The sequence below is a fragment of the Odocoileus virginianus genome, chromosome 15 (assembly GCF_023699985.2).
Source record: "Odocoileus virginianus isolate 20LAN1187 ecotype Illinois chromosome 15, Ovbor_1.2, whole genome shotgun sequence".
Lineage (NCBI taxonomy): Eukaryota > Metazoa > Chordata > Mammalia > Artiodactyla > Cervidae > Odocoileus > Odocoileus virginianus.
The window spans coordinates 29,460,161-29,487,527 of NC_069688.1; the positions used below are offsets into that span (position 1 = coordinate 29,460,161).

At 39.8% G+C, this 27,367-nt stretch overlaps 1 long non-coding RNA gene across 1 annotated transcript in view; it reads right to left on the reverse strand.

The window, feature by feature from the left end:
- Positions 1–325: 325 nt before the first annotated feature.
- Positions 326–27,367, reverse strand: part of LOC139038467 (uncharacterized) — a 42,185-nt gene continuing 15,143 nt past the window's right edge. Inside the window, exon 3 of the long non-coding RNA XR_011491471.1 lies at positions 326–845. This is a non-coding gene — a long non-coding RNA (uncharacterized lncRNA). The remainder of the gene's footprint in view (positions 846–27,367) is intronic.

The following is a 27,367-nucleotide window of genomic DNA, read 5'->3' on the forward strand; positions in this document are numbered from 1 at the left end:
GGAGATATACATGCTCTTGGAGCAATCATCAGTTTACAAAGGCAAGTTTTTTACAAGTAGTTTGAAAGACAAGTTATTGTTTTTTTTTTTTTCTTTTGGAGAAAGAAAAGCTATAGTTAAAAAAAGAAAACAATCAGGAACATTCACACTATGCTTCTGATTAATTCCAGATCAGATTGAATAAGAAAGATTGGACCTTAGTTAGTTAGCTGAGGCAAAGAAAAAGTTTCCCAACTTAGGCCTAGTAATTTCTAGGACTTAATTTGAAGAAAATAATCAGACATGAGATCAAAGGTAAAGAATAGATAAAGGATGTTCACCAACAAGCAATCTCCTCCATTATATTTTCCTGTCTTTCAGCTTCATTTTGAGTTTTGTCAGTTCTCAGAGTTGGGTTTTTTCCTTCTCCTCTTCATTCATACCCTTTAAAAACAGAAAAATAAAAATTGAAATATCTAAAGTATCAATAAAGGAGAATAATGAAATAAATTATAGTATAATATTCAAACAATGGGATATATTACAATCACTAAAAGTGGTAATTACAAGAAATTATAAAAATATTCCCTATATAGTATTAGTGAAAACTGCAAATACAGAATGGTAGTTAGTATTATGGTGAAAGAGTGAAAGTGTGAAAGTGTTTAATCACTCAGTCATGTCTGATTGTTTGAGATCCCAGAAACTGTAGACTGCCAGAGTCCTCTGTCCATGGAATTCTCCAGGCAAGGGCACTGCAGTGGGTTGCCATTTTCTTCTCCAGGAAATCTTCCCAATGCAGGGATCAAACCCAGGTCTGTCACATTGCAGGCAGATTCTTTACCATCTAAGCCACCAAATTTTACCTAAATGTAAATGGATAAACAAACAGTATTCAATTCAGTATATTAAATATGCATAGAAAAAAGTTCAAAATGAAGTATAATTTTAAATTTTACTTGTTCTAACTTCTGGATGGTGACCTAAGAGCCATTTTTATTTTTCTCCTTGTAGTTTTTTTTTTAATATTCCAATTATTTGTTAATAAGCCTTTATTACATTTATGTACTAAGTCACTTTGGTAGTGTCTGACTCTTTGTGACCCTATTAACTCCAGGCTCCTGTCCATGGGGATTCTCCAGGCAAGAATACTGGAGTGGGTTGCCACACCCTCCTCCAGGGGATCTTCTCTACCCAGATATCAAAACTGCCTCTCTTAACTCTCCTGCATGGGCAGGCGTGTTCTTTACCACTAGTGCCACCTGAGAGGCCCATTATATTTATAATCAGGACAAAAATGTTTTTAAGGAATAAAAATGAAACAGAACATAAGTGAGAAAGTCATAGTATCACTCCATCCAAAACTTGGGCAGATGGCATGAATTTTATACCTACATGCATCTATTGACTTTTCTTTATGGTAAATTAACATTTAACACTCATAAAGTTGAATTTCCTACATTTTAAATTCTCCATCATTTTTGACGTTTTCTTCATCTTGAGACAACAGGTTTGGCTTAAATTGTTGAGAATATAAGAACTACAGACCTCTGTCCCCTATTCCTTTAACACTAGCTTTGCATGCGCAGTCTGCGGAGCTTGCAGGAGAGATAATGGCCCCGTTTAAGAAACAACCTGCTCCAAGAGAAATGCTGCGGGAGCCACAACTAGAGGCATAGTTAAGAACTAGGGGCAGGTACAATCAGGCAAAAAAAAAAAAAGCCCACAAAACAAGAGAAGGCAAAGAACAAAACCCTGAGAATTGCCAAAACTCAGAGGCAGGACTGAGAATAAATAAAAAATGATGGAAGAGATCGTACAGTTGATCAACTAGGAGGCAAAACAAGGGAGAAAGGTAAAGAGATGGGCATTTCAGTTTGGGTAAGTGGTCTGAACAGGAATAAAGATAGGAATCCTTTTGTAGGCAGAGACGTTGAAAACAGATAGATAGGTTGGCAATCAAATTGTGAAAGATGTTCAATTCCAGGTTAGAAAGATGAGACTTCATTCTCCAGGCTGTAAGAGCTGGAATGTTTAGTTTTAGTGAGTCTTAAAAGCCTGGGTTTGATGAGAGAATGAAAAGCTTCCTAAATTCCACAACCCCCTTGTACGTATTAAGAATAAAGCGTAGATGGAACTTTCTTGGTGGTCCAGTGGTTAAGAATCTGCCTGCCAATGCAGGGGACAGGGGTTCAATTCCTGCTTAAGGAAGATCCTACCTGTCATGGAATGACTAAGCCTGTGCACCACAACTACTGAAACCCACATACCCTAGAGTCCGGGCTGCAAAACCAGAGAAACCAGCAAAATAAGAAGCCCACCCACGGCACCTAGAGAAAGCCCACGCATCGCAACAAATACCCAGTGCAGTCATAAAGAAATAAAGGTTTTTAAAAAGAATAAAGCCTAAAAATACAATTACTATAAGTAATACTTCACTGAGATGTTGAGAAATGCCCTTCTACTTTTGATGTCAAATCCAGTCTCTGTATAAGAGACTGACCCAGACTTGCCTGTAAGTGTCCCAGAGTCTCTGGTGGAAGCATGGGTTGACAGTGGCCTGCTGCGGGGTCAGACGCACTGACTACAACAGTCCTGGGAGTCACAGCATGCTGGCATAAGTCCTTTCGAAGGATGACATTATCCCTACCACAGTTTGGCCTCAGGCCAAACTACAGGGCAGGAACACAGCCCCCAGCCATCAACAGAAAGTTGGATTAAAGACTTAGTGAGCAAGGCCTCACCAACCAAAGCAAGACCCAGTTTTTCCCACAGCCAGTCCCTCCCATCAGGAAGCTTCCACAAGCCTCTTACCCTCATTCTTCAGAGGGCAGACAGAATGAAAACCACAATCACAGAAAACTAACCAAACTGATCACATGGATCACAGCTTTGTCTAACTCAATGAAACTATGAGCCATGCTGTGTAGGGCCACCCAAGATAGACAGGTCATGATGGAGAGTTCTGACAAAATGTGGTCCACTATAGACGGGAATGGCAAACCACTTCAGTATTCTTGCCTTGAGAACCCCATGAAGAGTATGAAAAGGTCCCTATACACCAACACCATATTAAATCTTGGATACAGAGTTTTGGATGAAGTAGAAAAAATAGCTCTATTGCTCTACAGGCAAACGGGTGCACAGTAGGCTGGCTAATGCCCCCAAAATTGTGTGTCCTAACCTCCAGTTGATGGTGAGGAGCTTTACAGTAATAGCTCTAAGAAAGTGTGATCAGCTCATGAACATTCTTCTGATTGGTTGGTAGTAAGGTAAGTGGTAATCAGCATCAGCAACTTTCTGGTTCCAACTGGTCTGGGCTCTACCTGCTAGTGGGTAGCACAGGGCTAAGTTCTCTCACCTGGTAGTGGGTTTCAGTACCTTCTCACAGATATTGTTATGTATATCCCTTGAGTACACGGACCTTTGTTGGCAAAGTAATGTCTCTCCTTTTTAATATGCTGTCTATGTTGGTCATAACTTCTCTTTCAAGGAGCAAGCATCTTTTAATTTCATGGCTGCAGTCACCCTCTGCAGTAATTTTGGAACCCCAAAAAATAAAGCCTGCCACTGTTTCCACTGTTCCTTCATCTATTTGCCATGAAGTGATGGGACCAGAAGCCATGATCTGAGTTTTCTGAATGTTGAGTTTGAAGCCAACTTTTTCACTCTCCTCTTTCACTTTCATTTTCCTCATTCACTTTTGTCCATCTAGTCAAAGCTATGGTTTTTCCAGTAGTCAGGTATTGATGTGAAAGTTGGACTATAAAGAAAGCTGAGCGCCAAAGAATTGATGCTTTTGAACTGTGGTGCTGGAGAAGTCCAAGAGAGTCCCTTGGACTGCAAAGAGATCCAACCAGTCCATCTTAAAGGAAATCAGTCCTGAATATTCATTGTAAGGACTGATGCTGAAACTGAAACTCCAATACTTTGGCCATCTGATGTGAAGAGCTAACTTATTGGGAAAGACCCTGATGCTGGGAAAGATTGAAGGTGGGAGGAGAAGGGGATGACAGAGGATGAGATGGTTGGATGGCATCACTGACTCAATGGACATGAGTCCATTTTGAGTAAACTCCGGGAGTTGGTGATGTACAGGGGGGCCTGGCGTGCTGCAGTCCATAGGGTCAAAGAGTTGGATACAACTGAGCAACTGAACTGACCTGAATTGAACTGATGATATCCCTTGAGGAGGAACCAGGACATTGCCCAAAGGCTGCACTATTTTTACTTGACTGCTCATCCCTTGTCTCCTCATCTTCTACCTCCCTTGATTAGCAACTGTTTGAACATGCCCTCTGGAACTCAGGGAAGTTAGAGAGGCTGAATGAAGCCTATTTCCTGTAATCAAGAAAGGGAGGAGAGCAGAGGGAGGCAGACACAGAAAGACTTTTGTGCCCAGGAGCCTCACTGGGTCCTGCTTGATTCCAGTGTGGCAAGAGCTTGAGAGAGACTTTGAAGGGAATGGTCACCCACTCCAGTATTCTTGCCTGGAAAATCCCACGGACAGAGGAGTCTGGCAGGCTATAGTCCATGGGTCCCAGAGAGTTGGACAAGACTGAGAAACTTCACTTTCACATTTACTTTCTTTATACATGTAAAGATGTTGCTTGAATCCCTGCAAAAGGGAGGAAGAAGCATAATAGAAACTCTGACAGAGGTTCCAAGAAAGCTTAGAAAGAATCCAAGAACATTCTGGCAGACTCTTTGCTTCCCCACCTCTTCTAATATGGCACAAGAAGACGGTCTCCAGGGGAATCTGCCTGCATCAGTGCATCCTGGCCCATTGCCTGTGTGCAGGTGTCAGACTGGAGCCCCAATAACACCAAGTAGAGTTCAGGGGTGTGAGGGGTGTAAAAGGCAGGGAGTGGCTGAGACTGCGGTGGAAGGGGACCCTTTCCAGGGCCCAAATGGGGCTCTTGTCTAACACTCAGAAATGAATAGTCTGAGGAGACACATGTGCTGACAAAGCAAGAGATTTTATTGTCAAGGAGCACCCGGGCAGAGAGCAGTAGGGTAAGGGAACCCAGGAGAACTTCTCTGCAACATGGCTCACAGTCTCAGGTTTTATGGTGATAGAAGTTTCTGGGTTGTGTTTGGCCAATCATTCTAACTCAGAGTTCTTCCTGGTAGCGCAGGCATTGTTTATCCAAGATGCATGTCAGTGAGGATTCTGGGAGGTGGTCGGACACATGGTGTCCCCTTTTGACCTTTCCCGAACTCTTCCGGTTGATGGTGGCTTATTAGTTCCGTGTTCCTTACCAGGACCTCCTGTCATAAAACAGCTCATGCAAATGGTTACTATGGTGCCTGACCGGGAGTGGGGGGGGGGGGGGGAGGGGGAGTGGTTTCAGTCAGTGTGCTTTCCCTAACAGGAACACAAGTTTCAGCAATGGATGTCAGCATATTGTCTAGAAAGAAAGATGATGGGACCACATCTCAGCAGAGACTACAGCAGAAGATGCCCGAGGACAGGAGGGATGGAGGTATTCTGTTCCCCTGAGGTTAATGCAGACCCAAAGAACAGCAAGAGGGCAAGAGGCTCCTTCTCCACCACTGTAAAAATAGCTGAGCTTTCATTCAAGCCTGGTTGCGATCGTGGGAAAAGGGAGCAAAGAAATCCTGGAAGAAAAAAAGGGTCTTGAAAGGGAATTTAAATTGACTACTTATCACAAAAAGAAACTTTTAAATGAGACTCATTTCTTTTTAAATGGCAAGGATGAAATCTTCCTGCTTTGGGAAGCAAAGAAGCCTTAAGAATCAGATAAGTTCAGTTCTAGAAAATACAGAAAGTGGCAATTTCAATAGCCCAGATGTGAAATTATCATGACATAGACCAGACAAGGGTCAAAGGGAAGTATATTTTGGGGGGAAAAAAGAGAGAGAGAGAATGGTTTTGAAAACCAAGGAAATGACACTTGAAATTAGGGAGTCTAATTTGAGAAGAATAATATTTTCTGCTAAATATTAGGCATAGTCTCAAATAGCTCAGTCTCTTTTAGCCATGTGACCTCTTGAACGATCTTTGTAGATTTCTTGGACGGATGAAATTATGTTTTGTAAAGCATTTGGAATAATATAGTAGACATTCAATAAAATAGACTTCCATTAATATTACAGTTATCTCTCAATCACATATTGACGAGAATACAATTTAGTCAAAACATTGGACTTGGAGGAAGGAAAACTGAACTTATCTACACAAGTGTGTAGCCTGCTACCAGGCATTTAGTTTCTCTGTTCCTCAGTTTCTTAGTTAGTAAAGAGTTTGGAAAAATTCCATCACCAAGAAGCTGAAACATCCCTAAGTATCCCTAGGGTGGTAGCCTGAGTGATAAGGCCATTAAATAAAACCAGGCAATCTTCATATTTAAACATCATGCATAAGTAACATTCTAACTGCTCGTAACTGGAAACAATTAGAAAGTGTTTGAGGATCTTACTTTGCAAACAAAATCCCAGGCCTGTCTACAACAGCTTACGACCTTTGAACCCCTAAATCCATCTCTAGGTCCCCAAAATTATACCCATGGGAGAGGGCTTAGAAAACTGACTAACCAAGACATCTTCCTTCCCTTAAGTCCACCTCAGAAGAATCAATGGGAAAAGGGAGCAAACAGAAATCCTCTCCTCCAACTTTTTCCCGATACGCATTGGGTAGAAGAAGCCAAAGAAAACAAAATGCAGAAATTCCCTAGATACAAAGGAGTTACCAGATCAGCCCTCTGATGCTGTTTGATACCTGCCCAGATCTCCAGGCCCAGCTACTGTGCTGTTGGCTGCTAATGGCTGATAGCTGTATCTTCCTCCAGAGACACGCTCTCCACCAATCAGAGCCCCCTGATTCAGGGATGTCCACCATGTCTAGGTGGCTACCCAAAATCCTGCAGCTGAGTGGTGCCCAGCAGCTAAGGACTCACTGATACAAATGTAAAAGCCCAACACCATTGCTTCAAAAAGGGACAACTCTGCAATGCCCCCTGCCTACTCCCAAACTCCCCATAGGATGAACTTGAGAGTTGAACTTGGCTTCTTCCCCTTCCTCTTCTGCTGTCCTCATTTGCTCGTAAGATTCTCTTGAGGATACTCTATCAATAAATGACCTGCATAAGAATCAACATCTCAGGCTCTGTTTCTAATGAAACGTATCTGATGCATTGCCAGGGAGCTTACACCATGACTGGAGCCAGGGAGACCTTACTATGCCTGCCCTGGAGGGTTTGGTATTTGTAGAGAAAAGTAGCCACTGTGTAGTTTCCACTGTCCCCTTTCTGCATTGGAATTTTAATTGTAGCTATGAAAGAAGCATAAAATTCTTACTCTATGGCATATATAGATTATATCAGAGACAGGTGACTAGTCCTTTTGTTCATAAGTCACCAGACCATGAGGAGCCTTTCAGGGAATACTTCTTGAGATGATGGTAAAAAGATCTTATGTATGAAAAGTTGTGTATTGGTGCTGGGGAGCCAGATTGATGAAGAGAAAAATATTTTGCTATTGCCTACCCAATCGCAAAGTCAGACACGACTGAGCAACTGAACTGAACCCAATCTACTCTTCCATATTTTATTACAATTTTGTTTTGATTTTGTTTGAAACAGTGATTCCTCTGTCTATACTTGGCTATTTTTCCTGCTCCAGAGTAGGTAGGGGTCACCACATGACTTAATTCTGGATAATAAGATAGAGGGCTCCTCTGGTGACCTAGCTAAAGAATCTGCATGCAATTCAGGTGTCCCAGAGAAGTGGGTTGGGAAAGATCCCCTGGAGGAGGGCATGATAGCCCACTTCAGTATCCTTGTCTGGAGAATCCCATGGACAAAAGAGCCTGGTGCTACAGTTCATAGGGTCACAGTCAGACATGACTCAAGCGACTGGGCACACACATGCACACAATAAGATAGAAGCAAAAATTACAGGGCAAAGCTTTTGGGAACACTTTTAAAGTTGGAGAAATGTAAATGGCATAAATCTTTACCCCATCTCCTTCTTGCTGCTGGAGAAAGAGAGAATATCCATCTTATACCAAAAGGTGACAATTATGAGATGAAAGCCACTTGTTAAGAATGTGAAGGAAAACATGTGGAGTCTATGATATCCATCCCTATCTATTTAAGTGCCTCTTTGGCAGATTTCTTATATGTCAAATACTATCTTAATTCACAAGGCATGTCAAAAGAAAAATGATCAAAAGATATAATAAGGCAATTTACAAAATAGTTTCAATGCAAATTTCCAGTAATCATTGCAATTTTAAAGTCTTCTTTTGGGATAAAAGATTGGCAAGAGTTAATACCAAAATGTACATAGTGTCAGAAAATTTATGAAAAAGCAGCTATTCATATACCCAGGAAGACACACTGATCCAGCATTTATGAAAGAAAGTTTAGTAAATTGTCTGTACACAAAATGTGCTCACCAGGCTTCTGGTCAAGAAGTCAGTGTAAGTAAGTGCATCTCTCTTTTCTCCCAACCAACAGCTTTATCAAGGCATTGTAAAGTCATTATTCACAAATGAATTGTGTAGGGAGAAAATTCAAAAGAATGTGCAAATAAGCTACTAGAATTACTAAATTATAGGGTCACTATTCATAAAAACCAAAAACTGCAAAAAAGTACATTAGTAATAAAATAGCCAAACTATGACTTTCCATACAATATGGCAACAGGGTGAATAAGTCAGTATATGTTACAGTGTGATTTCCTCCCACAAACATAACATCAGGTAAAAAGAACCACATTCAGAGTTCGCAGATCCCTTTGTAGCTCAGTTGGTAAAGAATCTGCCTGCAGTGCAGGAGACCCAAGTTTGATCCCTGGATCAGGAAGACCACATGGAGAAGGGAAATGCTACCCACTCCAGTATTCTTGCCTGGAGAATTTCATGGGCAGAGGAACATAACGGGCTACAGTCTATGAGGTCACAACTGAGCAACTAACACAAACTCATAGTGATACTCCATGACTTCCTTAAAATTAACCCCAAGGCAGGCAAAAGCAATCAATGGTGTTTGAGGTTAGGACAAAGGAGAAAGGTTTGGGAGGAGATTCTGGAATTGGAGACTTTAGTGATGCTGGTAATGTTCTACATATTGATCTTGTACTGATTCTATGGATGTGTCCACTTAATGAAAATTAACTGAGTTAAAAAAAATTCTGTGCACACTTTGTAACTATGTCATGTTTCACTAAAATAATTTAAAAAACATAATAGCAAAAGGATATCCAAAAGGCATAATACAAAACCACCACATGATGAAGTGAGTCATCAGAAGCTTGGAGAATTCAACAAATTTCTGCAGAAAGAAATCAGGCTGGGGTCCAAGTCACCTGAAGAAGTCACGTGCAGCTATTCCAACTGACAGCTGTCCCTAAGCTCCCAGCTGACAACCAGCATCAATTACCACCTTATGAATGAGTTATTTTGAATGTCCAGCCCAGGAGAGTCTTCAGATGATTACAATCCCAGCTGAAGTCTGCTGCAACTCCATTATAATCCCCAAATGAGACCCGCCTAACCAAAAGTATTTCCCAAAGTCCCAACTTACGAAGCCATGAACAATATTAAAAGGTTGTTTTGAAGTAATAAATTCTGGAGTAATTTGTCACATAATTATAGCAACTTAAAAATAAGAGTATCCTTGGACCTAGAAATAGGAATTTCATAAAGAGAGAAGAGAAAACTGGAAATCTAATTATTTTTAAAATAAAGCCTGCTAATACAATAAAATTCCCCAAGTTTTCAAAGAAAACAATAATTGTTAAATTGAAAGTGTTCAGTGATTGATAAGCAAGTTACCTGAAAGCAGATTTGAAATTTATATGTGTATATCTGTGAAATTTCAGGACATCAGTATTTCCACCCTTGGAGCAATCAACTAAGCCAGAGGCCAGAGCAAAGTCAGGCAATTATCTTCATTCCACTCTACTGAAAATTATCTGGTTGATTTTTTAAATATTTTATGGTAAAGACATAGATATCAAATTGCTATATATTACCTAAAAATTGTGATACAGCCCTATATTTCTTGATGGAGAAAATGATCAAAAATTTCTTTGAGAAAAAAAATCAGATTTCAGAAAGCCTATGAAAAATTGTTGGAGAGTTTGCAAAAGAAAAATCAACACTTGCTAGATAAGGTGATAAATCAAGGAACACCTAGGCTTAGTGGTGAAAGAAAACAGTAATGGTAAGTATTAAGGCTCAGGTCCGTGATGGCCACCTGAAGGGTTGGGGGCAATGAGTGTAGCAGCACATGCATTGGACCTTTTGAAGGAGGTTGCCATTATCTTCATTACCTCCACCAGAGTTTGGCCCCAGGTAAATAACAGGGAGGGAATACAGCTCCACCCATCAATAGAAAATTGGATTAAAGGTTTACTGAGCATGGTCCTGCCCATCAGAACAAGACCCAGTTTCCCCCTCAGTCAGTCTCTCCCATCAGGAAGCTTCCATAAGCCTCTAATCCTTCTCCATCAGAGGGAAGACAGACTGAAAATCACAATCACAGAAAACTAGCCAATCTTATCACATGCACCACAGCCTTGTCTAACTCAATGAAACTATGAGCCATACCATGTAGGACCACCCAAGGCAGATAGGTCATGGTGGAGAGTTCTGACAAAATGTGGTCCACTGTAGAAGAGTATAGCAAACCACCTCAGTATTCTTGCCTTGAGAACCCCATGAACAGTATGAAAAGGCAAAAAGATGGGACTCTGAAAGATGAACTCCCCAGGTCGGTAGGTGCCCAATATGCTACTAGAGATCAGTGGAGAAATAACTCCAGAGAGATTGAAGAGATGGAGCCAAAGCAAAAACAACACCCATATGTGGATGTGACTGGTGATGGAAGCAAAGTCCAATGCTGTAAAGAGCAATATTGCTCAGGAACCTGGAATGTTAAGTCCATGAATCAAGGCAAATTGGAAGTGGTCAAACAGGAGATGGCAAGAGTGAACATCGACACTTTAGGAATCAGTGAACTAAAATGGACTGGAATGGGTGAATTTAACTCAGATGATTATTATATCTACTAATGTGAGCAAGAATCCCTTAGAAAAAATGGAATAGCCATCATAGTCAAAACAAGGGTTGCAAATGCAGTGCTTGGATGCAATCTCAAAAACGACAGAATGATCTCTGTTCATTTCCAAGGCAAACCATTCAATATCACAGTAATCCAAGTCCATGCCCCAACCATTAATGATGAAGAAGCTGAAGTTGAATGGTTCTATGAAGACCTACAAGAACTTTTAGAACTAACACCCAAAAAAAGATGTCCTTTTCATTATAGGGGACTGAAATGGAAAAGTAGGAAGTCAAGAGATACCTGGAGTAACAGGCAAATTTGGCCTTGGCATACAGAATGAAGCAGGGCAAAGGTTAATAGAGTTTTGTCAAGAGAATGCACTGGTCATTGCAAACACCCTCTTCCAACAGCATAAGAGAAGACTCTACACATGGACATCACCAAACGGCCAACACCAAAATCAGATTGATTATATTCTTTGCAGCTGAAGATGGAGAAGCTCTATAGAGTCAGCCAAAACAGGACTGGGAGTTGACTGTGGCTCAGATTATGAACTCCTTATTGCCAAATTCAGACTTAAATTGAAAGTAGGGAAAACCACTAGATCATTCAAGTATGACCTAAATCAAATCCCTTACGATTATACAGTGGAAGTGGAAAATAGATTCAAGGGATTAATTCTGATAGAGTGCTTGAAGAACTATGGAGAGGTTCATGACAATGTATAGCGGACAGGGATCAAGACCATCCCCAAGAAAAAGAAATGCAAAAAAGCAAAATGGCTGTCTGAGGAGGCCTTACAAATATCTCTGAAAAGAAGAGAAGCAAAAAGCAAAGGAGAAAAGGAAAGATATACACATTCGAATGCAGAGTTCCAAAGAATAGCAAGGAGAGATAAGAAAGTCTTCCTCAGTGATCAATGCAAAGAAATAGGGGAAAACAATAGAATGGGAAAGACTAGAGATCTCTCCAAGAAAATTAGAGATACCAGGGGAATGTTTCATGCAAAGATGGGCACACCAAAGTACAGAAATGGTACGGACCTAACAGAATCAGAAGATATTAAGAAGAAGTGGCAAGAAAACACAGAACTATACAAAAAAGACCTTCATGGCCCAGATAATCACAATGGTATGATAACTCACCAAGAACCAGACATCCTGGAATGTGAAGTCAAGTGGGCCTCAGGAAGCATCACTACAAACAAAGCTAGTAGAGGTGATGGAATTCCAGTTAAGCTATTTCAAATCCTAAAAGATGATGCTGTGTAAGTGCTGCACTCAATATGCCAGCAAATTTGGAAAATGCAGCAGTGGCCACAGGACTGGAAAAGGTCAGTTTTCATTCCAATCCCAAAGAAAGGCAATGCCAAAGAATGCTCAAACTACCGCACAATTGCAGTCATCTCACACGCTAGTAAATAATGCTCAAAATTCTTCAAGCCAGGCTTCAACAGTGTGTGAACCGTGAGCTTTCAGATATTCAAGCTGGATTTAGCAAAGGCAGAGGAACCAGAGATCAAATTGCCAACACCTGTTGGATCATCGAAAAAGCAAGAGAGTTCCAGAAGAACATCTACTTCTGCTTTATTGACTATGCCAATAGCCTTTGACTGTGTGGATCACAACAAACTGTGGAAAATTATTAAAGAGATGGGAATACCAGATCACCTGACCTGCCTCTTGAGAAATCTGTATGTAGATCAAGAAGTAACAGTTAGAACTGGACACGGAAAAACAGACTGGTTCCAAATGGGAAAAGGAGTACATCAGGGCTGTATATTGTCACCCTGCTTTTTTAACTTATACAGAGTACATCATGAGAAATGCTGGGCTGGATGAAGCACAAGCTGGAATCAAGATTACTGGGAGAAATATCAATAACTTCAGATATGCAGATGACACCACCCTCAAGGCAGAAAGTGAATAAGAACTAAAGAGCCTCTTGATGAAAGTGAAAGAGGAGAGTGAAAAAGTAGGCTTAAAGCTACTTCAGAAAACTAAGATCATGGCATCTGTTCCCATCACTTCATGGCAAATAGGTGGGGAACAGTGGAAACAGTAAGAGACCGTATTTTGGGGCTCCAAAATCACTACAGATGGTGACTGCAGCCACGAAATTAAAAGACACTTGCTCCTTGGAAGAAAAGTTATAACCAACCTAGACAGCATATTAAAAAGCAGAGACATTACTTTACCAACAAAGGTCCATCTAGTCAAAGCTATGGTTTTTCCAGTAGTCATGTATGGATGTGAGAGTTGGATTGTAAAGAAAGCTGAGCACCAAAGAAGTGATGCTTTCAAACTGTATTGTTGGAGAAGACTCTTGAGAGTCCCTTGGACTGCAAAGAGATCCAACCAGTCCATCTTAAAGGAAATCAGTCCTGAATATTCATTGGAAGGACTGATGCTGAAGCTGAAACTCCAATACTTTGGCCACCTGATGCAAAGAACTGACTCATTGGAAAATACCTTAATGCTGGGAAAGATTGAAGGTGGGAGGAGAAGGGGACGACAGAGGATGAGATAGTTGGATGGCATCACCGACTCAATGGACATGAGTCTGAATAAACTCCAGGAGTTGGTGATGGACAGGGAGTTCTTGTTTGCTGCAGTCCACGGGGTTGCAAAGAGTCAGACACGGCTGAGTGACTGAATTGAACTGAACTGAATTGATTTGGGAAGAAAGCACAGTGATGAAAGAACTGGACCAGATAGGTAAATCAAGTCACTTCTCAAACCAGTTGTTAGACGCAAACATTAACTGGCTTAATTCTTCACTCTATTCAAGTATACACTAAGAATTCTATATTTACTTATACTACATGCAAATCATTTTATAACTATATACTGCCTTTATTCAGAGTTTATATTGTTAATAATGTAAAAGCTTTTCTATTCTCTCATTGTGCTGCTGAGTCTTCCTCTTAATAAGTTACTAAGACAAACCATTATTTAAGTGAAACAAAGGAAAATAGAACAGAAATTAAAGGTTAAAAAAGCAATTACAGATCAGGTGTTGTAATTTAAAATGCTGCTTGATGTTTAAAATTTGTGAAATATATCAAAGTCTGAGTATTGACCTCCAAACCTTATCCTTTTAGTCGATTATAGCAGAAGCTATCCTAACCGACCAACCATTTAATTTGTCTTATCAACTAACACCTTGTTTCTACTGTAAAGCCTATATACAGATACTGACAACACACAAAAAACTCTTCAACACTGAATTATCCTTTTGTATGCTTGAATAGTTCCTCTTACAGTTGAATTGTATGCATATTAAGAGTTTATGCAGTCCCAAATCATTTTGTCTGTTGTACTAGCATTATGATTATATTATTTGAGGAATTATTGCACATACACATGAAATACGAGTTCAAAAATCAGGGAAGAAATCTAGGAGGATCCTGCTCTGAGACCATGCGCATAGAAAATGCCTTTCAAAATACAATCAAACAAATTTACACTTCTATGCTGTAAGTCAAAGCTTTTATTTGTGTGTTCCTCAGCTAGATGTCTAGGTTGCATTGGAGTTACAATCTACAAATTTTAGTTATTTTAAACAACCATTCTTCACACACTCTATATATACACTATGCCTAGAAGAAGTAGACTCTAAATATATGTGGATATCTCTGATGAACATCTGTGTTGAATTTATCCAACTGCAAATTTACAGCACATTACAAGACTACACTCATTTCTAAAAATAATCGAAATTCAGTAGGAAAGAGAGTCCCCAACCACTTTCCGGTTAAATAACTTACTAGAAGGACTCATGTAACTTATTAAATGCTGTTATAGTCACAGTTATGGTTTATATCAGGGAAAGGGTACAAGTTAAAATGAGCCAGAGATGCAGCATAGGAAAGAGTCCAAGAAAGGTAGCAAGTGTGGAGTTTTTCTGTCCTCTCCCCAAGGAATCAAGAATGTGGTATATTCATGTATATCAGTATGTATGTGCTCAGTCACTTAAATCGTGTCCAACTCTTTGCGATCCTATGGACTGTAGCCGGCCAGGCTCCCCTGTCCATGGGACTCTCCAGGCAAGGATACTGGAGTGGGTTGCTATGTCTTTCTCCAGGGGATCTTCCCAGCCCAGGGATCGAACTCACATCTCCTGCATTGCAGGTCGATTCTTTACTGACTGAGCCACCAGAGGAGTCAGTACGTACAGAGTATTGCCAATTGGGGAAGCTGACCCAGGCCTTTAGTGTCCAGAGCTTTTACTGGGACTCCATTACATACTACCTAGGTGGCTGTCTAGTCTCCAGTCCCTCCTAGAGGCTGAGGCTAATACCTTTAGTCTTCAGTCCCTTTCCCCAGACAGACTCTTTTATTAAACAGAACATCCCAGGATACTAAAGATCACCTCCCAGTAGCCAAAGGCAGAGGCCCGACCTATCTTGGAGTTAACTTAATTCTTCACTGCACAAAATTGTATTGTAATTTCACATTTGACTGTGTTAACTGGCCAAATATATGATCCAATTTCTTTGAATTAAGAGGACTCTTGCTAAACTTAATCCATTCTAATTGACCTTTTAATATCAGTTGCTTACTAATTATCTCAACCATTTATGATCCACATAAAGTACATACAAAACATATTTCTCTACCCCACATGAGATGGATTGTTTGATAAAGGTAACTTCTACACAGAAAAGAACACTGTTCCAGGTAATACCCAATCTGGTAGCTGTCTCTAACTCTAAAAGCTGTGATTATCTTTGTTACAGTTTGTACTTCTTGACTTCAATTCAGGGAGCACATTGCAGGGAAAGTAAAGTGATTTCTGAGTAAAAGTTATTTTAAAGATAATGCATTGAAAGAGAAGGAACCTTTTAAATTGAGTATTGCATGAATCTGTGAAGAAGTCAGCTAGGGGGCATGAAGAATTATGGAGGATGAAGCCTCAGCATTCAAAATATGAGCATTTGCAGAGAGAAAAACTGAGACCATTTTGTAATTCGAAGAAAAGTCTTGATAAAAGCATAGCCAAAGTGTCCACATACCAATGAAGATATATCTGTCATTTCTGTAGCAGGTCATGGGAGTCAGGATTGGGGCATTTGGAGAAAGCTTCATAAATCATGTGTGACATGAGTATAGATTTTGAAAGAAATTTATAATTAGACATACAGAAAGGAGGGGAAAAGACAACCCAAGACAAAGAGGTAAGTCATGTCCAGTAAAAGTGAAAGTGAAAGTGTCTGACTCTTTGCGACCCCATGGACTGTAGCCCACAGGCTCCTCTGTCCATGGGATTCTACAGGCAAGAATACTGGAGCGAGTAACCATTTTCCTCTCCAGGGGATCCTCCCAACCCAGGGACTGAAACCCGGTCTCCTGCACTGCAGGCAGACTCTTATGTTTGAGACACCAGGAGGAAATATAATAAATCTATTTGAGTAAAAGGGAGAATCCTGCTTGGGGTTTGAGGGAGAAACAGCAGTTAGGGTTAAAAACACTTTTACACAGGAACCCATATGTGGAAGTTTAAGTTAGCATAAAGTCTATATTTTTATCTATAAAATAAAGAAAACACTGAAATTTGGGAAGATTAGGTAATGTGTGCAAAGAAGTATCTTAAAAATCTTTCCAAGCATTAGTATAAATGATAGATGGAAGTAGAGAAAGACTGCAAGCCAGGAAATCACATGTTTTTCTCTTGAAAATGTTATTGGCTTCCATTCCTTATTTCTATCTTTCATACATACATGCAGAAAAATTAAATTTCAAAGACACGAAATCTGGAATTCAAAACTAAATTTCTTTTTCTCTGCAAACTATTTTTATCATGTCTCTATCCCATTGTTGGAGGCATATTTAATCCCAATTAGCATTTATCCATTTGGTGTTAAAAAAATAAAATTAAGTTTAAGAAAGCCCCCCAAAACTCAAAATTAGAATGCCTGGGCTCCTTTCATCCCAGCAGAGCTAAATTCACATTCCACGGCAGCCTAAAATGATAGTCTAACATGGCTTATATGTGTCATACTGAACAAGGTCAGTTTTGATCCTTATAAATGTAATGTTTGCTCATTGGCATCTATCTTTACTGCAGTCTATGGCTGAGTACCAACTTCTTTCTGGAGTCTGGCTCACAGGGTACATATGCACATTTATGTACTGTGCTGTGCTTAGTAGCTCAGTTGTGTCCGACTCTTTGTGACCCCATGGACTGTAGCCAGCCAGGCTCTTCTGTCCTTAGGATTTCCCAGGCAAGAGTACTGGAATGGTCTGCTACTTCCTTCTCCAGGGGATCTTCCTGACCCAGAGATCAAATCTACTTCTCCTGCATTAGCAGGCAAGTTCTTTACCACTGAGCCACCAGGGAAGCCCTCTGAGTAGACAAATGCAAAAGAATAGTCTGAGATTTTATTTTGTTAATAACTGATGCAAGTGGACAGAATATCAATATTTGGACGACTTGACCAACTTTATCCTAAATAACATTTGCAGAATATTCACTCAACAACAGATTATGTATTCAAGTGCACACAGAACATCCACTAGACGTATCATATACTGTGACACAAACATGTTTGAATATACTTAAAAGGAATCAAATCATCCCAAGCATGTAACTAACCACAGTAGAATTTAATTTTAAATCAGTAGCAGTAACATACCTGGAAAAGTCCCAAATATTTGAAACAAAATTGTACATTTCCAAATCTACACTTAGAAAGCATTTTGAATTGAATAAGAAGAAAATCATAGCCTATCAAAATTTGTGGGATGCAACTAAAGGAGTACTTGAAGTAAGTACTGCAAGGAGATCTAACCGGTCAATCCTAAAGGAAATGAACCCTGACTATTCATTGGAAGGACTAATGCTGAAGCTCCAATACTTTGGCCACCTGTTACAAAGAGCCGAATCATTGGAAAAGACACTGATGCTGAGAAAGACTGAAGGCAGGAGAAGAAGGGGATGAGAGAGGATGCTATGGTTAGATAGCATCACCGACTCAACAGACGTGAATTTGAGCAAACGCTGGGAGGTAGTAGAAGACAGAGGAGCCTAGTATGCTGCAGTCCATGTGGTCACAGAGTAGGACATAACTTAGCGACTGAACAACAACAACAAAGGGAAATTAAAACACCTATGTTAGAAAAGAAAGGTCTCAAATCAATTATTTTAGCTTTCATCATAACAATCAAAGGGACAGTAGGGACAAATGAAAACCAAAGTAAGCAGAAGGAAGGAAATAATAAAGATTGTAGCAGAAATTTATAAAGTAGAGAACAGGAAAATGATAAAATTATTTTTTTTCCCCAAAAGATTGAAGAGATAATAGCTACCAACTCAGTTTATAATAACATTACTTTTATGCCAAAACCAGATAAATGCCTTACAATAAAACAAAACTATAGACACAAATCCCTCATGGGCTTAGATGGTAACTCCTTAACCAAATGTCATCAAATTAAATCCATCACTATATAAAAAGAAAAAGCTACCACAAACAAACTAGGTTTAATTTAGAAATGCAGAGGTCCTTAAAAACTCAAAAATCAAACAATATACTGTGTCAACAGACTAAAAAAATATTTGATAAATCTAATATCAATCCCTAATAAAAATCTCTCAGCAAACTAGCAAGAGAATTTACCCCAAACAAAAGTATCTTCAAAAACATTACATCTCACATCATACTTAATGATGATATATTAAAGGCACAGAAGAGAAAAATGGGGAGATGTCAGTTCTCACTACTCTGTTCATCACTGTGCTAGATTATCAGTGTGATCAGGTGAGATAAAGGAATATAACACTTTAATTAAAACTGTCTCTATTAAGTAGTGTTAGTTCCTTGATCGTGTCTGCTCTTTGTGACCCCATGGACTATTGCCAGACAGGCTCCTCTGTCCGTGGAATTCTCCAGGCAAGGATACCAGAGTGGGTAGCCATTCCCTTCTTCAGGGGATCTTCCCAAGCCAGGGATCAAACCCAGGTCTCTCTCACTGCAAGCATATTCTTTACTATCTGAGCCACCATAAATATTAAGTACATAAGAAAACTTTTGAGGGAGTAGATGTATACACTATATGGATTGCATGATACCATAGGTATGTACAGATGTCAAAACCTGTCAAACTGAACATCTTAAAGTACAATTTATTATATGTCAATTATACCTTGGGGCTTCCCAGGTGGCGCAGTGGTAAAACATCTGCCTGCCAATGCAGAAGGTAGAAGAGAAGTAGGTTCAATCCCTGGATTGGGAAGATCCCCTGGAGTAAGAAATGACACCCCACTCCAGTATTCTTGCCTAGAAAATTCCAAGGGGTCCTGGCTGACTATAATCCATGGGGCCACAAAGAGTCAGACACTACCGAGCAATGTGAGCACACACATACCTTAGTAAAATTGATTTAATGCTTTTGAACATAATAACATAAATTTGTTATCTCATGTAATAAGAAGTCCCCAAAACAGAGAGCATCAGCTTAATCAGCATTTTAATATCATGATTGCTATTGCCAATTGTAGGTTTCACTTTTCATTGCGTCAGAATGACCACAGTAGCTCCAGGCATTGTGTGCCTATGCCACAAAGTTCAAATGCAAGGGAAAAAAAGGGCAAATGCTATTCTAAGTATTTTTTTAAGAGTGAAGATAGCTTTCCTAGGAGAATTCCCTCAATTGTGATTGATCAGAATTTCATGACATAAAATTCTAGCAAAGACAATGGATATATATATTAATAGTATTGACTTAGGGTATATATTTCACCCCATAAAATATATGGATCCACCAATATCTGAATAAGATTGGAGTTCTGATAAGAAGGAAGATGAATGTAAATGTCTTTGAGGAGAACTATGCCATCAGTGATAGACTCAGTCATTAAGTGGCTTTTCAGTTAGGATTATTGCATCAGCCCCTTCAGTTCAATTCAGTGGGTCAGTCCTATCTAGTTCTTTGAAACCCCATGGACTGCAGCATGCCAGACTTCCCTGTCCTTCATGAACTCCTGTAACTTACTCAAATTCATGTCCATTGAGTCAGTGATGCCATCCAACCATCTCTTCCTTTGTCATCCCTTCTCCTCCTGCCTTCAGTCTTTTCTAGCATCAGGGTCTTTTCCAGTAAGTCAGTTCTTCCCATCAGGTGGCCAAGTATTGGAGTTTCAGCTTCAACATCAGTCCTGCCAATGAATATTCAGTACTGATTTCCTTTAGGATCAACTGGTTAGATCTCCTTGCAGTCCAAGGGACTCTCAAGAGTCTTCTCCAACACCACAGTCCAAAAACATCAATTCTTCGGCACTCAGCTTTCTTTACAGTCCAACTCTCACATCCATGCATGACTACTGGAAAAGCCATAGCTTTGACTAGACGGACCTTTGCTGGCAAAGCAATGCCTCTGCTTTTTAATATGCTGTCTAGGTCAGTCATAACTTTTCTTCCAAGGAGCAATCGTCTTTTAATTTCATATCAGCAATCATCATTTGCAGTGATTTTGGAGCCCAAAAAAATAAAGTCTGACACTGTTTCCACTGCTTCTCTATTTGCCATGAAGTGATGTGACCAGATGCCATGATCTTAGTTTTCTGAGTGTCGAGCTTTAGCCAACTTTTTCACTCTCCTCTTTCACCTTCATCAAGAGGCTCTCTAGTTCTTCTTCACTTTCTGCCTTGAGGGTGGTGTCATCTGCATATCTGAGGTTATTGATATTTCTCCTGGCAATCTTGATTCCAGTTGTGCTTCATCCAGGCTAGCATTTCTTATCATGTACTCTGCATATAAGTTAAATATGCAGGGTGACAATATACAGCCTTGATGTCCTTCTTCCCTGATTTGGAACCAGTCTGTTGTTCCATGTCCAGTTCTAACTGTTACTTCTGGACCTGCATACAGATTTCACAGGAGGCAGGTCAGGTGATCTGGTATTCCCATCTCTTGAAGAATTTTCCACAGCTGTGATCCATACAATCAAAGGCTGTGGCATAGTCAATAAAGCAGAAGTAGATGTTCTTCTGGAATTCTTTTGCTTTTTTTGATGATCCAATTGATGTTGGCAATTTGATCTTTGGTTCCTCTGCCTTTGCTAAATCCAGCTTGAACATCTGGAAGTTCATGGTTTACATACCATTGAAGCCTGGCTTGGAGAATTTTGAGCATTACTTTACTAGTGTGTGAGATGGGTGCAATTGTGTGGTCGTTTGAGCATTCTTTGGCATTGCCTTTCTTTGGGATTGGAATGAAAACTGACCTTTTCCAGTCCTGTGGCCACTGCTGAGTTTTCCAAATTTGCTGGCATATTGAGTGCAGCACTTTCACAGCATCATCTTTTAGGATTTGAAATAGCTCAATTGGAATTCCATCACCTCCACTAGCTTTATTTGTAGTGATGCTTCCTGAGGCCCACTTGACTTCACATTCCAGGATGTCTGGCTCTAGGTGAGTAATCACACCATCAGTTATGTGTGTCATGAAGATCTTTTTTATACAGTTCTTCTATGTATTCTTGCCACCTCTTGTTAATATCTTCTGCTTCTGTTAGGTCTGTACAATTTCTGACATTTGTTGCGCCCATCTTTGCATGAAATGTTCCCTTGGTATCTCTAATTTTCTTGACGAGATCTCTAGCCTTTCCCATTCTATTGTTTTCCTCTATTTCTTTGCATTGATCACTGAGGAAGGCTTTCTTACCTCTCCTTGCTATTCTTTGGAACTCTGCATTCAAATGTGTATATCTTTCCTTTTCCCCTTTGCCTTTCACGTCTCTTCTTTTCATGGCTATTTATAAGGCTTCCCTTGTGGCTCAGCTGGTAAAGAATCATTTCCTTGTTGGGGCTAAATGAATTCCTTATTGCTAATGAAAAATATATTTATTTTGAAACTCTGGGGGGAACTCTTGGGATGGAACATCCTTTGAAAATACTTAATTTATTCCAAATTATTTTTAGAGGGATATAATGAATTTTAAGTAGCTTTTTTCACACATCAAAGATGAATCAGTGCTTATACTATTTGCATATCTCCCAATGTCTAATATTAATTGGAATTGTGTGATGTCTTAAAAAATAAACAGGCATTAACCTGAGGTAAGTGAAAAATAAGTCAATGAAAATTCACTTTTGGAATATTCTTTGCGTCGACTGCATCTATCAGGCCAGAGGTCACAGTCAGGGCAAACAGAAAGATGGTTTAGAGAAACTGGCAAGTATATTTTGAAGGGTATACATAAAAGTACAAAAATTCCCCAGTGAGAAAACTTGAAGAAAAAAAAAAAGATTTGTCACACAAATTTTTAGAAAGCAAATAAATTCCAAAAGTGTAAAGTCTGAGAAATACTAACAACACTGATGGATATACTGCCAAACCTGGACATTTCCCAGTTTCAGCACAAATCCTAAATTAGAAGTTAAGGAAATCTTTATCCAGCTTGCATCTCTGACATCAACAGAGCAGAAGAAAAAGACTACAAAGTCTCTGTGCTAAATCAAGTGGGCAGAGCCAGACATTGGTATTTCACCAACTTCTGGAGACTAGGGTCACACTCATCACATCTCTCTCATTTTCTGAGGCAAATTTAACTTATATGCAGAGTATATCATTAGAAATGCTGGACTGGATGCAGCACAAGCTGGAATCAAGATTACTGGGAGGAATATGAAAAACCTCAGATACACAGATGACACCACCCTAATGGCAGAAAGTGAAGAAGAACTAAAGAACCTCTTGATGAAATTGAAAGAGGAGAGTGAAAAACTGGCTTAAAATTCAGCATTCAAAAAATGAAGATCATGATGTCTGGTCCCATCACTTCATGGCAAATATGTGGGGAACAGTGGAAACAGTAAGAGACTGTATTTTGGGGCTCCAACATCACTGCAGATGGTGTCTGCAGCCATGAAATTAAAAGATGCTTGCTCCTTGGAAGAAAAGTTATGACCAACCTAGACAGCATATTAAAAAGCAGAGGCATTGCTTTGCCAGCAAAGGTCCGTCTAGTCAAAGCTATGGTTTTTCCAGTAGTCGTGTATGGATGTGAGAGTTGGACTGTAAAGAAAGCTGAGTGCCAAAGAATTGATGTTTTTGGACTGTGGTGTTGGAGAAGACTCTTGAGAGTCCCTTGGACTGCAAGGAGATCCAACCAGTTCATCCTAAAGGAGGTCAGTCCTGAATATTCATTGAAAGGACTGATGCTGAAGCTGAAGCTCCAATATTTTGGCCACCTGATGTGAAGAGCTAACTCATTGGAAAAGACCCTGATGCTGGGAAAGATTCAGGGCAGGAGGAGAAGGGGACAACAGAGGATGAGATAGTTGGATGGCATCACTGACTCAATGGACATGAGTTTGAGTAAGCTCCAGGAGTTGGTGAAGGACAGGGAAGTCTGGTGTGCTGCACTCCATGGGGTTGCAAAGAGTCGAGCACAAATGAGTGACTGAACTGATAAGGCAACTCATTTGGAAGATCCAGAAACCATCAGACGACAAGAGGATGTAAGAAAAACTGTACAAACTTCCAGGTATGAAAAAGGTCACGAAGGTGAAGTGTACAGCATAGAGAATATAGCTAACAATTTTTCAACAACTTTGTATGGTGACAGTTGGTAGTTAAACTTAGTGATCATGTCATATTGTATATGAATATCAATTTGGGTTTCCCAGGTGGTTCAGTGGGTAAAGAATCTGCATGCAATGCAGGAGACCTGGGTTGGGAAGATCCCTTGGAAAAAGGCATGGTAACCCACACCAGTATTCTTGCTTGGAGAATCCCATGGGCAGAGGAGCCTGGTGGGTTATAGTCCATAGGGTCACAAAAGAGTCAGATACAACTGAAGCGACTGAGTGCACTCACACACAAGAATATGAAATCACTATGTTGTATACCAGAAACTAATTTTTATTGCAAATCAATGAATGTCAATAAAATAGTAGGCTGCCTAAAATTAAAAAATAAATAAAATTTTAAAGTAAAACAAAGAGACTAATGTCAACACCACTTCTTAGGTTAACAGATATGAAAACTTTGACCAGGTCCCCCCTGACTCTCTCTATCCAAAATGATAAATACTGAGGCATGGAGCTGGAGAGGAAGATGACATACAGCATGTCTTGCTTGACCACAGTAACCCAAACAAGTGTATTTCTCTTCTTTCATACTCTTTTACTTTTTAAAATATAAGCTCCTCTTTTAATTCCCAAAGCAAAGCTGTTGATTTACATTGCATGTGTCTGGATAACTGCTCTGATGCAGCATCTCTTTTTGCATTGTATTGTTCTTCATGTTATGTGCCTGACTGCCTGTCTTTGCAGGGCACCATGATTGGTCTGATAGATGAGGCAGCAGGTAGAGGTAGGTGGGGAGTACATGGTGTCTACCTTCAGGTAGCTTTAAATAATGAAAAACAATGTCTTAAGTTCCTGCTGTCAAAAAGCTTTCCACAGAGGGGACAACACCTGAGTATCTCCAGGTTAACTTCAGATCAACCTTGAATGTGAATATGATGAGGTGTTCTACATCTGCTGCTGCTTCTGCCAAGTCCCTTCAGTCATGTCCAACTCTGCAACCCTACGGACCATAGCCCACTAGGCTCCTCTGTCCATGGGATTCTCCAGGCAAGAATACTGGAGTGGGTAGCCATTGCCTTCTCCAGGGCATCTTCCTGACCCAGGGATTGAACCTGTGTCCCTTATGTCTCCTGCATTGGCAGGCAGGTTCTTTACCACTAGTGCCACCTGGGAAGCCCAATCCACATCTACCTTTGTCCAAATAAGCACTATTCCTAAGTTTGGCATATAGAGATTTTCTTTTCTGATTTAATTGCTACTTTATCTCCTCTTTTGAAAAGAAACTTAAAAAGAACCAAAGTATTTCTGAATTTTAAGAGATCTGGACCCAGATCCATTGAATTAATGTGCCTTTCAAGGTATAAGTACTTTAATTTGCTTATTAATCACTATATATCACTCTGAAATCACCGAAAAGACAGGAAACAGCAACTCTTGGCTGATTAGAGCTTGGAATCATCTGTTTCCCTGGATTCTTCATGTTGCTATCCTCCAGACACTTTCTAATTTCCTGGTCAGAGGGTACAAATTCTTCTTTATGTTCTAATATTCCTCCCACACAGTTAACATGTCTTCAAAGTGCCTTCTGTCAAATGCAGACATTACTGAAATGATGTGTCAAGTGGGGCAGGAAGGGGAGCGAACACCTCAACTCTCGTGCCTAGTTAACAAAAGTGTGCACATCAATTCCACCCACTGCTATAATAATAGACTTCACAATGTCCTCTCTCCTCATGCTACACCCCACGCTCTCCATCTTGAGTTCATTGCTTCAGAAGAGAAGTCTATATATCTCTCACCCATTCATCCTTCACCCTGTTTTTCAATTTCTTCTCTCCCTTACATGTATGTGTTTGTGACAATATGCCTTCAAATCATTCCTTGACTCTCATCCCTTTTTAAAGGACATGCCATATAGTATAAGACATGGATATTTATCATTAAATGATAAACCTGAGAAATTCTAAGAATTCTACAAGACTAGATGTAACCATGTGTAATAAAAATTTGACTTGTAACTTGTTTGGGCATCCACTGTTGAATCAGCCAGGACTGACATTCATTCTCCAGAGGTCATTTTATCTGATTATAAATGATCATCAGTAGAACTTTCAGTGGAATACTCATCAAGCCAGCTCTCTCCAGTTGTTTAAAAACTTTAAACATAAATTAAAATAAACAAAAGAAAAAAAAACTGAAATGTTTTGGTCACATATATATTCAGCATTAAGAAATACACACTCATCCTAAAGAAAAGTGAGATGCCATAAATCAGTCCACAGTGATAATCGAACTCTAACTACTCATGGAAACTACAACATCACAATTATTTGCAATTTATTTTACAAAGAGATCAGGAGTAGGTAAGAACTCCCTGTTCACTTGTGCATGAGACAGTTTCTATAAAGTCATACAAGATACTTATTGCTATTATTCTTATGAGAGCATAGGAAAATTATAAAGAACTTTTTCCTGAAGACAATATACATTTGAGGGCCTTCTGTGTATCATGAAACGTGTCTTATATGTATTTTATATATGTTTGCAGGTAGCATTAGTGGTAAAGAACCTGCCTGCTAGTTTAGGAGACATGAGAGACACAGGTTCGATCCCTGAGTTGGGAAAAGCCCTGGAGAAGGGAATGACAACCCACTGCAGTATCCTTGCCTGGAAAATTCCATGTACAGAGGAGCCCGGCAGGCTATATAGACCAAGGAGTCGCAAGGAGCTGGACGTGAATGAGCACCCATGCAAGCATGCAATCTTCTCTAATCTTTCTAAGAAGCCTGAAATGTAGGTAATATGCACATTTTACCACTAGGAAGCTCAGGCTCAACAAGCTTAAGGAAACTACTCAGGTTATACAAGAAGGTGTGGTGGAAGGATGCTTTCAGACTCTATCTCTTTCAAAGCCTACAGGCTTTATATTACATCATGGAAGACAATATGATCCCTGGTGAAAATTTATCTAGTGAAGATTATTTAAATATCTTCCCTACCGAAGACATATCAGGAGAACTTGGACAAAATCTGAGGTGACACAGATTCAGGATTCAAAAAATCAGATTCAAAAGACTTTAGGTTTCTGTCAAATGCATTTGAGTTAGAAACAATAAGAAAGAAAGAAAGAAACACCCTCAAGTATAGGCACTGAAATAACATCTAACAGGTCTAAGAATGGGTTAACCTAACTACATATCAGGCTGTATGATACAGATATTTACAAAAGGAAGCAGTTTAAACTCCAAATAAAAGGAGGAACATTGTCATTATTAGACGAATATAGATGCGATCCAAAATGATGCTTTTCCTTGCAAAAGAGAAGCTTAGCAACCTTTGCAGTCTCCTGGGCATTTACTCTCAATATCTTGGCGGAAGTAGGAGTTTGCATGCACAGAAGCTAAATCGTTTCAGTCATGTCCAACTCTTTGTGACGCTATGGACTATAGCTTACCAGGCTCCTCTGTCCATGGGATTCTCCAGGCAAGGATACCTGAGAGGGTTGCCATGCCCTCCTCCAGGGGATCTTCCCAATCCTGGGATCGAATCTAGGTCTCCTGCATTGCAGGCAGATTCTTAACCAGCTGAGCTACAGGGAAGCCCAGGAGTTTAAATGTAAAACTCTTTAAATCATCTTTCCCCAAATGGCAAGCGGGAAGGTTAATTTACTCTATTTTTCTGCCAACATAGATGGCCATCAACAACAAAATGCCAAGTAGTACCAAAAAAAAAAAAAAAAACTCTAAAAGAAAGATATCATACAACATAGTTACTGCTAAAACTATAAGAAGAGCAACCATGATCAATGCAAAGAA